This window comes from Aythya marila (assembly GCF_965140915.1).
Source record: "Aythya marila genome assembly, chromosome: 7".
NCBI classification, from domain to species: domain Eukaryota; kingdom Metazoa; phylum Chordata; class Aves; order Anseriformes; family Anatidae; genus Aythya; species Aythya marila.
Genome location: NC_139048.1, coordinates 19,820,085 through 19,833,289, shown reverse-complemented (window position 1 = coordinate 19,833,289; position 13,205 = coordinate 19,820,085). Strand labels below are relative to the sequence as shown.

The window sequence follows — 13,205 nt, the reverse complement described above, 5'->3', positions numbered from 1 at the left end:
GGGACTTGCAGGTATTTACCCTCTGCAGAACCCCACCAGCCCCACACGCTGTGTGGGCAGAGCTAAAGCCACACAGAGGTCTAAGCCGGCTGACATCCCCGTCTCCTACACATAGGCAGTGACGAGGCAGCTATCCTTGTACTGACCAAGGATCTCCAACAGGGGTCTAGGTTTTATATATATATTTTACATAAGAGTGGTAATGGACAAAATCCATTCTGCAGGTTCATGTCAAGTGGAGCTGGACATTTTATCTCCTTTATAAAGACCTTTGAGATCTACGAACCAAACACTACAGGAGAAGCCAGATGTTAATACAGAAAGATGGGCTGGATTTCTCTTTGCCTGAGTGATGTAAATAAGTTGTCTTGGGTAAATGTGAAGGAGTTAACCTGTATTAAACCTCAGAGCCAATGATATGAACCACTGAAATGCAGTTTTTGCAGAAGTCCTAGGCACTTCTATAAAGCTGTACCTCACCCGGGTACTCTTCTGAGTTGCTCTGACACGTTTGTATATTCTGTTTCTCTGTTACGGCAAGTTTCATCTAAACACCAGTGGGAATTTGTAGATGTTAATAAATGTCTTCATGAGGTGAAAATAAAAGTCATACAGAGGCAGATACTTGGAAGTGCAAGTGCCCGTTTGTGCACATGCCCTTATATTTGTAAAAAGATATTAATCCCATATGCACTGGTAGTCATTTTGAGGCTTTGGTGGGACACATCATCGCAGCTCAGCCCCAAGGAACTGTAGGCTCACATTATTACCAGCAAGTGAAAAGTAGGAGGATGGACTTGCAAAGACCATCTCCATCAACTTCACTGAATTCCCCGATAGACTTTTACATGCACATCTAACCTCGAGCAAAGATACAGCGAGGCAGTGAATTAAAAAGTAGCCAAGTATGTGCCCAGAATAGCAAGTGCAAGTGGGCATACAACCATCCGTGTGCTACAGCATAAGGAAGGACGGCTGGCAATTAGCAGTTCAGAGAGAGACACTGGGAAATCGCAGGTCACCTCCTGGCTCTGCCACAAATTTCCTTTGTGCCCTTGCCCAATTCACTTCATCTCCTTGTTCTTTGTTCTCCAGCTAAGGCAAAGAGGCAACAGCACCTCCCCACTGGTGTTGTACCTTGGCATTGTGAGGAGGCAGGGCTCAACTCTGCCTGTGTTTGTACACACCTGAGCTAAAGAAAGTCCAGATGAGAGCAGCTCTGGTGTGCCAGTGGTCTGCAAAGTAATTACATCAAATATCTGGATCAACAATGAAACTTCACACTGCTTGTTCATTTGGGGTTGGAGGAAATATTTCATTCAATGATGTGGAATGTAATGCTTGGCTTTAGGTTCAAGACCTAGTTTTATTTTATTTTGTTTGCTTGTTTGTTTTTGTATTTTAGGACACGTTTGTGTGTCTGCGTGCGCTGGAGGGGAAGAAAGGCTGCTGTCCTCCTGCACCTGACCGTTGGCTTTAAGGGTGCAGGGCACCGAATGGCCCAGCACAGAGACTTCATCCTCCAGCAGGGTGGTAAGAACAAATCCTCTCGGTCAGGTGCTGTTGCTCTCTGGACTTCTGCCTTTCTAGGTGGGACAGTGTGGCCTCTTTAACCCCATCACTGGATCAGTGCTCCCAAATTAGTGTAATCATCCTGCCCGAATTAAGCAAGCAGCTCCTGGCTCCTGGCTCCACAACCCAGCCTTGGGCATCCCCTCTCAGCCTGGTGCCCGCGTCCCCCTCTTCCTCCTTCTCCCTCGAAGCCCCCTGCTTGTGGGCTCCTTGATATTTTCCAGACCTTCCCTAATGAGCACTGCAGAATTACAGCTAATTAAGGATGTAAATGATGCTGGAGAGAGAGAGGGAGAGGGAGAGGATGGGAAGGGGTGGGGGGGAGGGCAGCTACTCGCTGTGTGCAACTCTGCAGTAAAGTGTCTCCTACCTCAGCAGAAAAGTTATCATGGGAGACAATGTCAACTTTATGGAGGGGGGGAGGGCCTTTAAACGCCTCCGTCCCCGCCCGTAATAGCTGCTGCCTCTCTTTTATGTGTCAGCGCTGCAGATGCTGATGTCCTCCCTCCCAAATGCTGCTTTGTCAGCTGGCGCTGTCACAGAGCCCTGGGTCTCTCCCTCCTGCTGGCTGCCGTCCTCGCCCTGATGGTGCCGGGGGACCGAAGGCCTCGGAAAGCCGCAGTGGCCTGCCCCTGCCCGCGGGCACCTTCTCCCCAGCATGGGCCAGGTCCTCTTCCGTGTCCAGGGGTTGGAGAGGACCCCTGGACCGGTCCCGCTCCGTTTGGAGATCATTTGTGCCTTGCCACAGGCAGGGGGACCAGGCCGTGATGGGGAAATACACCCGGCACCGTGCTGCCGAGTGGCCTTGGCAGCTGCCGGGGGGACAGCTCTGCCGCACCCAGCAGCTGCTTGGTCCTCCGAGTGCTTTTGGAAGCGCTTCGGGTCCCCATGGCCATATTTGCCTGCACGTCGCCCCGATCAATGGGTTGTGAAGGCGCGTTTGTCCTGGCGCCACGATCCGTCCGTCTGTCCGCCCGACGGCGGGTCAGGAGCAGGCGGCGATGGGCGGCGGCGGCGGTGGGTTTTGTTGTTGTTTCCCCAGATCGCTGTGCAATATATTCCGATTTTTTTTCTTGTCATTAAGCCAGTGCCTCGGAGATGATGATGTAGTCCCTATGTGGGCCGCAGAAAGCACTTCGAGCCGTGCTGGAGTCGTGCTGGGTGGCTCTGATAGCAGAGCTAATGGGAGCGAATGGGATGCAACGAACTGTTCTAATGACACCAGCCAGGGAAGAGACAACAGTAAGAATAAATAAATGTTAACTATTTTCCTCTTCCAGACATTTGCATCTATTGCCATTAAGTTCATTTAAATAAGAGAGAGAGCGAGAGAAGGGGAAACTTACTACTACTCTTAATAACGAGTGTCTAAAAATAAATTAGGATGCTGGGATGCACTTAAGGCATTTTAAAAATAAGTCTTATTTTTCCCCCCTTCTCCTCTTTTTTTTTTTTTAAGTGTTGGAGGGTTTTAATTTGGGCCGAGTAATTTTGGTGCAAACGCTTGGGCGCCTTTCGTTGGGAAATTGGGAGGAATGCAAACAAGATTTCACTTCATTAAACAGGGGCAAACAGTAGAGAAATTGCACTTACTTATGGAAATGACTTTTAAACATGAACAGCATTTACTTGCATTGCCTTGTGCTGAATTTTTTTTTTTTAAAAAGATTATACATGTGAATAATTCACTGCGGGCCAATTAGATGATGACTTCATTTTTAACCTCTCTTCCTTGCCATCTTGCTGGCTGCCCCTTTCATTGCAATTTCCACCCTCTTCCCTCACCTCCATAAATTAATAAAGATCAAATAATCCCTCTCCCTGCGGTGCCAAGAGCTAGCATCTCAGAAGGGGAGGTCTGAGGATTGCTGTCTCTACTGGCCTGCCCCGGGATGAAGCAGGAATAACTCTGAAGGGTTTGTGCAAGCAGGGCTGCACACATTTTTTGGAGAAGAAATGGGAGAAATAAATGAACATGAATAAGGGTGTGGGGGAGAGAGATATCTGTGTGCTCTCTGCATGCAAGATCCTGGGCTGGGCAGAGGCCAAGCAAGCAGGATTCACCCCTGTGCAGCTCCACTGGTGTTGGTAGGAGGGCGCTGGGGTGGGGATGCTCTGCTGGGCTAAAAGCAGGGCTGCCTATGAGGGACATCCCGTTGGGGTAGGCCTTGCCAGTGGGCCCTGAGACCCTTCAGAGTCCCTGGGCCCAGGCCCAGGCGGCGATGGTGCGGGAGCGTGGTTACAGCCAAGGCAGGGCTGGGATGCACGGGGGAGCCTGGGCCTGTGGTAAGGGCACTTTGCAGCAACAGCATCAGTGGATAGGAAGTGTGCTCCATTGGGCCTCTGTGTTTTTTCCCCATCTAGGATATGATGCAAGAAGTCAGACGTTCTTGCTGACATCACCCCACGTGCCCGGGCTTTTCACAGCTCAACATGGGAAGCAGGCCAGAGGGCTTCGTGGCAGCAGGACCTGCCAGACCATGCCAGGTGCTGGGAGGAAGGAGCACTAAAAGGGATTGTCCCCCTCTGGTCCCCACTTTGCTTCTGCATTTCAGCCTGTCAGCTTGAAGTGGGCATTGGGAGACTGTCGTAAATCCCAGGCACACTTAGAGAAAGACAATGCTTATCCTCAGAACACTTTTTTTCCAAATGTTGAACCTGTCTCTCTCTACTGTAGCTCTTTGCAGTAATTAAATTATGTAATGCAAAGCTTAAAGCCACTGAAAACATAATTACAAAATGTAGAATTAGTTCATTATAAAGGATCAGCTGGCCTACCTGTCTCATTTCTGTGTTTCTTGTCTTGTTCTTTTGTCCTGTTCCTGATTACTGGAGTAAGACTCACCCTTCACCAAATGTGGCTGCTATGGCTGCTATCCCCCTCTCACCTGCCCTATGAGGAAGGAGAAACTCTGGTGCCTTCCCAGTGGAAGTGCCTGTCCTCTGGCATTGCCAGGGCAAGGTAAAATGGGAACATCTTCCCTGCTGGCATTGCCCTCAGCACCTCTCTTTTCTTTGCTGAGCAAGAGGTTCCTCCACTGATGCCAACGGAGTGACGTTGCTGGAGAGTCCCTGCTGGTGGGGTTTGGGCCAGCCCTGTGGGGTGAGGGGCCATGTCCTGTTATCCCCACCGTGCAGATGAGGAAACTGAGGCACGGAGCAGGCGGGACACCCATTAGGTCCCAAATGTCCCTGGCCAGGCACAGGCAGCAGTGGGGAGCTGGGGCCCTGCTCCGAAGCCCACCTGGGAAGCGCCTCTCCTCACGGCTGTGGTGTTTCCTTTCCCGTGAGGTCACATTCCCAGCCTTTCTGAGCCGTGTTTTTATGGCTCTTAACTGATTACAGTTTTAGTGGGGAGGAGGTGGCTGCAAGCGATGACCTGTGATTTCCAGGGAAGGGGAGAGCACAGAAACTTCAAGCAGCGGGGCTTCCTGCTGGGCGCAGCCTGTTTTAGAGCCCTTGTGTCAATGATGGCCTCCAGGGGCACTTCCCCACTCTATTTATTTACCCAGGGGAAGCCCAGCATGCCCCCTCCAGCACCCAGGCCAAGCAAATTCCCTCTCCTAGCAGCGGGGCTTTCGGCTTGGACCTGGGAACCTTGCAATGCCCATTTCTGAACCACATCAGCAGTTTTAGAGAGCAGGGTCCCAGGTGAAGAGGCTGTCGGGCTTTGCCAGGCTGCAGGGCTGTCCCACAGAGTAGCAGGGGAGCACACTGTGAGCAGCGAGACCAGGTTCCTACAGTCAGCGATGTACCCAGCTTTTGCTCTGTGCCTGGTGCTGCAGGCTGTTGTGCACCCTGCAGGACTCGTTCTGCTCACGCTGGGCTGTGCCAGCTATTCCCAACAAACCCCAACGCAGACCTTTTTATCCTGGAATATCCACACTTGGAGTTGTTCAGCGATGTCGCCCTGAAAAGCTCCACAGAGAAATAAGCCCAGAAACACCAGCTATGAGGCAGCATGTTGTGTGCCGAGCTGTCTCTGCAGGAGAGGCGCTTCCATCTGCTGCACACCTCTCGAATTCAGGAATAGGACCCTGCGGGCTGCTCGGTGCCTCCATTGACCTCAGCAGGCTTAGCACCGGGGACAAGCTCAACAACACTCATTAACCTGCTTCCCCACAAGTGCCTTCTGGGCCGGGGGCTGCATGAGCAGCTTCAGGGCTGCTGGGCTTCAGCAGTGGGTCCTCATCAGCCCCGTCCCCGTGGGAGCAATGGGGTCATCTGCTGTCATGGCAGGGCCTGGGAAGGCAAGGCAACGTGAGGCAGAGCAAGGCACAGCAAAGCAATGCAATGCGAAGAAAGGCAAGGCAAAGCAAGCTCTGCTGTGTGCAGTCTGGAAACCTTGGGCTGAGGAGGACTTTGGAGGTTATCGATGTATCTGACTCTGAAATGAGCTTCATTCTTCTCTTCAGCCTCCTAATGACAGACACGGGTCTCTGGGCAATGAATCAACAACTGCACGCAGAGGTGAGCAAGTGCCAGACGCCGTTATTGACGTTCCCCTGACACCTCCTGCCAGGCTCCACCATGCTGGGGCTGGAGAGCGTGGGGCTGGGCTCCCTGGACGAGGGCTGGAGGAGACACTGGGCTGAGGCCTCCCAGCAGGATTTGCACACAGCTGAAGTTCTGCCTTTGCTTTCTGTATGGGCTCCATGGAGAACTGGTGGCATTGGTGGTGAGGTGAGGGTTTTGCAAAGGCGCTGGCGGTGCTGCCAAATACCATCAGGGCATGAGAGGTAGCACACCAGGAGCACGTGGGGTAGGCACATCCATCTCACATCGTCACTGATGGGAGCCGTGTGATCAAGAGCTGACTGAGACATGGCTTTTTCCACAATGAACCTCAAATGCTTTTCAGTTTGGGCAGAGTAGAAACAGATTCCTCACACCAAATTTCTGTGAGAACGCATTTTTGATAACACTCCTCCCATTAAAACAAACTGTCTCCCATCACTTTTATTTATTTATTTATTTTACTTTAAAAAAAAACAAACATGAACTTTTGACAGAAAAAAAACATCTTGAAACACTTTCTGCTTTATAATGTTTTAAATCCAGTTGCAGAGTACATTTCTAGAGCTTACCTTTCATTAGCAAAAAAAAAACTTGCAGTCTTCTAGGGCTATGTAATAAAACAGAAATATATAAAGAAAAGAGGAGAATCAAACAAAAATATTCTCCTGAAAGCATTTTTGAAGGAAGCATGGTAAGTGTAAACCGAACCTTCTAAAACTCACCTTTAGTAGTTCTCATCAATCTGTCAACCTCTCTTATTCAGAGTTAAATTCTCCAAACCAGGAAGAGCAGAAATCCCTCTCTGCCTTTCACTTCTGAAATGAGGTGGAGGGGGACTCCTGATATTTGTGACTCATTGCTTTATGGAAATGGTGGAGCCAAGTTGGTATCATGCCCTCTTACCACGTACCAATTCACATCAGAGGAGCACTCAGACTTTTAAGTATGTATGTTGTCTCCTCCCTCTCCTCCTTCCAGAAGGCAGACCAAGTGCTTTAGCTGTATTGTGCGAGTGTGAGGACACCAAGACACAGAGGTGGGGGCAGTCTTGCCCAGGGTCACACTGCACAAATTATCATGAGAAAAGGCACTCTGCACTTGCTGTGAGTAGTCCAGCAGAGGAAAACATGGCCCAGCATCATATGCTCTATGGCCATCACTGTGCTGCCTTTTGCATCCACTCTGCTCACCAAATCCTCTTGCCATCTGTCTAACAAGCAAAGACAATGTAGGAGGAGGCAGATCCAAACTGACTTCTGGTGCCATGGGCACTGACACTGTTGCAAGGGGAGGAAGTTGGGGTGTTGCTGTGTGTCGATGCCCCAGGTTTCTGAAAAGATACTGCAGTTTGTGGCACATCCATCTTGTGGCAGGCTTTCCGATCTCGGAGTCACATGCAAGGAAATGAGCAAGAAATGGGAAAGCCAAGGGGAAAAAAAAAAAATATATATATATATATTCTCATGGGGCCCTGGCTGGAGGAATAAGGACATGGGTTGGCCCTGGTGCAAAAAATATACCCCCCTTTTTCACCCACTCACCCTGTGTTTTCCTCTCTGGGTCCTGCTCCCCTCTCCTCTCACCCTCCCCCAGCTTGCCTTGTAATTCAGGAAGAGGAGGCCAAGGAGAGTAATGTCGTGCTGGAGATAGGACTGGAAGGGCAGTAATTTAGAATCAGAGGCTTATAGTATTATTGCCTGCAAAGCCATTCATGGGAAATGATTCCCCCCATCCCCATTCCTCCCCCCCTGCCCCGCTCTCCTTGCTCTGCAATAACAATAACAGAAATGCCTTCAGGAGGCTTTTCTACTCAAAATGCAGGCAAAGGAGCGCTTTCCTCCACCACCCCTCTTCTTTCCCTTCTCTTCCCCCTGCACTCGCTTGTCCCCCCTGCCTCCGAGCCTAACCGCTGCTCCCTCCCTTCTCCCTCCCCCCCCACCACAGGATAAAAAAATAAAAATAATAATAGGGGTAATAAGAGAGGAGGTAATGGAACGTTCTCCAACTGGGCACATGTCAGAAGCCATTATATGTGGTGCAGATTTGCATAATTCAAGAAGCATCAAATTAAATTTGCATAATTCCTTTGATTACACTTGTTATTAAATGTAAGTGACATTGATTTACAAAATGGCCCAATATAAGGTTAATAGCAAATGTCACCTTCCAGCAGGGTGAATAGGGTGCGTGTGTGGTGGTGGTGGTGATGGAGGAGGGGGAAAGGGGGGTCTGGGGAGGAAGGCGAGCAGACAATTGATTTCTGCTCTTCTCTTCCTTAAAGGGCTCAGGTCTCCTTTGCAGAGGAGCCCTGGGGTTTGGGCTTCACGTGGCCGCAGTGCCTCAGGATTGCCTGCCAAGTGGCGTCGATGCTGTCGAGGCTTTGCTCGGAGCTCCCGCGGGGAGTCAGGCAAGCCTGGCTCAGCACAGGGCGCAGGGAGAAGGGAAAGCCAAAAACTGGTATTGCAGCCAGACCTATAAGGTACATACAGACCCACAGCCAGCAATGAAAGGCTCTGTGAAGCGCACACAGAACCCGTGGTGATACAGGCCCTGCACCATCGAACACCACCAGAGTACCCTGGGGGCTGTGGCAGTGACACCACCTCTGTTTTGCCTACATGGACCTCAGACCATCTGAACACTCACCTTGCAAGCAGATCCCACCTCTGTGTATTGCCTTGCCTCTCTTTTTTCCACATATTTTTTTTTGGACAGGTGTGATTTCATGCTGGGAAGCTGACTGGTACGTTGTGTGAACACTCCAAGACTGGAGTGATAAAATAAAATTATGCATGTACTGGAATTGGGCAAATAGCAGATTTACTGGTCACAGGCAATTTCAGCGATGCACGTACCTGGCCACAATCTTGCTTTGGTTCCACTGAAGCTTGCTTTTTTTTCTTTAAAATCAACAGGCTGGGGGAGGAAAAAATAATCACTTTTGATCAAATTAAATGTCTTGTTCAGTGTGAAAAAGAATGCTTCTTTTGGTGACAGAGCTCTGTAAACATTGCCTAATAGCATCCAAATAACATTAGAAAGGAAATATCATTCTGAAGCAGCAATCAGAAGGCTTTTTCAGAATGTGTCAAAAGAGAAAGCACATGATTTTCTAGAATATTTTTTCTATGGCTTGTTTTTTTTTTTTTTTTTTTTTTTTTTTTTTTCTGTACTTTGAGCAACACAAGCTGCTGAAAATGCCATAGATTTGCAGACAGTGAAATTTCCTGAGAAAAAGCGTCCCAAGGAGAAGTGTGTCTCTGCTGACATACCTCTGTCCATATCTCCACGAAGGAGGTGCAGGCCAGCGCTGGTGGGGAAAAGCCTCCAGACAGTCCTGCCCAAAGCAGTATGATGGCAGAGGTGTGCATCCCACCCTTGAAACTGGGTTCTCTCTATTCCAACGGATGTGGGTGGAGGAACCTAGGAAACCCCTGAGGGGTCACCCCAAGCTCCCGCTGGTGGATGATAGGATTCTACTGAATCTGGTGATAGAGGAGCTTTGGCTCCATATAACCAACATGTATGTTCCCTATAACCAATGCTCATAGAGGAGAATTGGTTATATGGAGTCAGAAAGGGTAACAATGACAGGATATTAGAGCACATGGGCTGTGCAGGTATGCCACAGTTGCACTGGCTGGTGTTGGGGTTTTTACACACATTCTGTGATGTGTACTGATAAGATATATGTATATATACTCCCATATTTCCATCAGGACAAGTACAGTGACTGGTTTGTAAGCCCAGGCTTTTCAGCCATTTGCAGCTGACTTTTGTATTCTGCTAATTCTACTTTGGAGCTCTGGAAGTCCATGCCCATGATGCACCCGTATTTCAGAGCCCAGCACAGTAACTGGAAGCCAGCTCTAAGATGATCTAGATGATCACCTAGCGGACAAAAGATGTGAAGAGTATTGTAGGCCTTCAGGCAATTGTAAAGGAAGCTGTGGTACATATGCTGCCCTGTACATCACCCCACACCCACTGAAAAGCCTGGCCTTGCTACAGGCCCTTCCTTCCTGCCCTGCAGCAGAACTATTTATGACCCTCCTGGGCGCTTCTTCACCAGTCCTCCCAGGGCTGCCCGTGCCACTGGGGAGCTGGGGAGCTAGGCTGGAGGCCTGGCAAGCACAGCGGGTTGTGGGGAGAGGCTGGTGTGAGGGGCAGCCCTGGCTCGGGCTGACAACTGCTGACATCGTCATATTTAGCACCCGCACGCAGCGAGCCTGAGCGAGGCTCGCGCGCTGGGTGAGCCAACTGCAAATTAATCGTCAGTTCATTACTGCGCCGTGCCTTTCATCCTGACAGCAGCCTTTCAGACATGGGTATAATTGGAAGGGTCCGTGAGGCAGGAATTTGGGGAGGGGGAGTGGAGGGCTCTCCCGCTCCCTTTCTCAGGCTGCGTTCTGGGAACTGCAAGCTTGGGACGCAGAGGAAATTAATCTCTCCTGCCCCTGTATCTCACCTCTGCCACCTACACCCCTTGCCATACATCGGGCTCTCAGTACTGGGAGGTCTGCTTGCATCCAGGAGGTTCCCTCCAGCTATAATTACCCTCAGCTTGCAAACAAAGTGTGCAGAGGAGCAGGGCTGCCTGCGAGGACACGGGTGTGTGCGTCGCTGCCGGTGCTGGTGGTGGGCACCGTGGTTGTTGTTATAACAGCAGACCTCGGATTTCATTTGTCATGGCACCTCAGTCTCCCCAGTGGTCGGGCGATGCAGACGTGCCTCCAGCACCTGTCCTGTGCTGTGTACGGCAGGGCAGTGAACCCCCCAAGTGGGCATCAGAAAGCACAGGAGGGGTTAGCCCCTTCCAACAGCCCATTTTGCGGCTCACAGTGGCGATGGTTTGCTCCTCTGGACGAGGCCGTGATGCTTCTCCCTCAGGAAGAGGGAGCCGTGCTGTGGGGACGCCAGCCCCCCTTCACCGTGTCCCCCCTGCTCCTCCTGTGCAAAAGTTATTGTCGTCTTCGTGGAGTCTCAGGTAGGCAGATGAATGGGAAATGTTCCTCTCCATTACTAGCTGCACTTGACTGGAGTCTCATTACATTACGATGGCGCTTTAGCAGGCGAATGGGCCTTGCGTCTGGGTTCCCAGCACCCCTCATACCTCCCTGATAACGTAAATTACCCTCCGCCTCATTGCCTCAAATGATCAAACATCAAATTGCTAGTAAAAAAAAAAAAGAGGAAAAAAGAGAGAGAAAGAGAGAGAGAGAGGAGGGAAAGGAGAAAAGCTGAACAGAACCATGGGTTGAATCTAGATGGTTTGTCAGCAACAAGAGACGAGTCAATGGCTCTTAAACACTTGCTAAAGATGAATCCATTGAAGGCTTTGAGCATGGTAATTTCGCTGACATTAAAGTACACCTGTAAAACCCAAACAATGCTTTATAACTCCAAATTACACCAGTCAAGACCTGCTACTTCAAAGCACCACTTATTTCATTTGGTCCAGGGAGGGGGGACCCACAGATAACCTATCTTCCTCCATCAACAGACTTCAGCAAAGCTGAGAGAGAGAGAGCGTGAGATTGGCGCGCACAGCATGGATTTGTTGTTGATTTTGTGGTTGAACAATGTGCCAGATCCTCTGCCCTCCCTTCTCCCCCCTCTTCTGCCCCAAGACAGATTTTCCCAGCCGGAGGAGCGGTTCCAGGATGAACGAAACAAGGAGGAGAAAAAGAGAGGGAGAGGGAGCAGCGCAGGTACGCGTGGGGCAGCCAAGAAATATGGATCTCGGCAGGGTAACGAGGCGCAGTGCAAAGAGGAGGCTATACGTCTTTTCTCAGTATTTAAACGTGTGCTTAATATGGCGCTCAGTGGAATGGTTAATCTGCTAATGCTGGTAGTGTTTGCTGTAGTACTCAGAGAAATGTTTACTGCAGTATTTCATGGGGATTGTGTTCTGGATGGCACAAAAGGAGGAATCGCTCTAGCGTACCAGGAAAATGTTCATTGCAAAATATACTGGAATATTAAGAGGTTTATTTAGTGGCGTACTTAGTATAATATGAAAAGAGTTAAGCACAGAGTGTTTTATTAATATTTTTGGGGTGTGGATGAATTTCAGTGCTCAGGAAGGTTATGGAGAAGCAATTCCAGCAAAAGCTGGTTATGTTCATAGATTTATAGATCTTAAGAGCATAAAGGACTCTTTGATCAGCTAATCTGACCTTCTGTATAACACAGGTATATACAGTGTGGACATACCTCCTGATTCAGCAAAGCACTTTAAGCACTTGCTTAAATTTAAGCATTTGAGTTGCCCCATGGAAGGCATAGAAAATAACCCTATTGAATCAATGGGACTATTCATGCCCTTAATGGGAAGTAGATGTTTAGGCATTTGCTGAATTGGGACCACAATAAGATAATGCAGCTAAATGAGTAATTCATAGCCACCCATTTATTCAACTGCTTTTGCCTCCTTTTCTGCTTGCGGATTGCTCTGGAGCCAATCGCCATTTCCTGCAATGTATTCATTGTCTGAAGTCATTCACTGAATAATTTCAGTGAAAACTCTTTCTTGATAGCTTGCTCATAAACAGTTCATTGTGAATATGGGAATATATGAACATACGTTTTAAGAATGTGCGTGCATGCTTCTGTGTGTGCGAATGAAATATGTAAACACACATGCACGTGCACACAGAAGTCCAGGGTCAGGATCTTTGGCTCCAATAAAAAGACACAGCTCCTTGTCACAGGTGCAGCTATGCCAACGCCTCTGACCAGCACCCTCACAATCCTGCTTCCCAGGTCCCAGTTGCCCTCATTCTGAGCAGACCCATGATGTTTCTCACGCCGACTGCATGAAGTGATGCCTGAGGTCCAGTTTTAAATGCAAATATTTACCCAGGGAATTTTTCAAACATATCTTTATGATTTTTCTCCCATGTTCATTTGGTGCATGCTGGTTTGCAGCACATTCCCTGCGGGGAAGTGATCTGCTGGGAATTTTACAAAAAGTGGAATGGAAGAAGGTGCAAAATTAGTTGGAGTGAACTCAGCATATTATCATCTGCATTTGTGTACCTGTGCCAGGCCCTCCGTTCTCCATCCTTACTCAGTCAGTCATGAATCCATTTTGATTTATTTTGAATGCATTG

The 13,205-nt window shown here is 49.3% G+C and overlaps 1 long non-coding RNA gene across 1 annotated transcript; it reads left to right on the top strand.

Moving 5' to 3' along the window:
- Positions 1–1,439: 1,439 nt before the first annotated feature.
- Positions 1,440–4,138, top strand: LOC309879943. Its single transcript, XR_014317867.1, has 3 exons — positions 1,440–1,533; positions 2,657–2,814; positions 3,937–4,138. It is a non-coding gene; the product is annotated as an uncharacterized lncRNA (long non-coding RNA).
- Positions 4,139–13,205: the final 9,067 nt, after the last annotated feature.